Raw genomic sequence first — 650 nt, forward strand, 5'->3', positions numbered from 1 at the left:
GCTTAGTGGGACCAGAGGGACTGGGGTGGAGACCGGGGGACTGGGGTGGAGACCGGGGGACTGGGGTGGAGACCGGGGCGGCTGGGGTGGAGACCGGGGAGACTGGGGTGGAGACCGGGGAGACTGGGGTGGAGACCGGGCGAGCGGGGGGCTGGGGTGGAGACCGGGGAGACTGGGGTGGAGACCGGGGGACTGGGGTGGAGACCGGGAGACTGGGGTGGAGACCGGGCGGGGGACTGGGGTGGAGACCGGGGGACTGGGGCTGGGGTGGAGACCGGGGGACTGGGGTGGAGACCGGGGGACTGGGGTGGAGACCGGGGGACTGGGGTGGAGACCGGGGGGACTGGGGTGGAGACCGGCGGGACTGGGGTGGAGACCGGGAGACTGGGGTGGAGACCGGGAGACTGGGGTGGAGACCGGGGGACTGGGGTGGAGACCGGGGGAATGGGGCTGGGGTGGAGACGGGCGGGACTGGGGTGGAGACCGGGGAGACCGGGGGACTGGGGTGGAGACCGGGGGAATGGGGCTGGGGCTGGGGCTGGGGTGGAGACCGGCGGGACTGGGGTGGAGACCGGGGAGACTGGGGTGGAGACCGGGGGACTGGGGTGGAGACCGGGGGACTGGGGCTGGGGTGGAGACCGGGGGACTGG

Source organism: Oncorhynchus gorbuscha, linkage group LG10, assembly GCF_021184085.1.
Source record: "Oncorhynchus gorbuscha isolate QuinsamMale2020 ecotype Even-year linkage group LG10, OgorEven_v1.0, whole genome shotgun sequence".
NCBI lineage: Eukaryota > Metazoa > Chordata > Actinopteri > Salmoniformes > Salmonidae > Oncorhynchus > Oncorhynchus gorbuscha.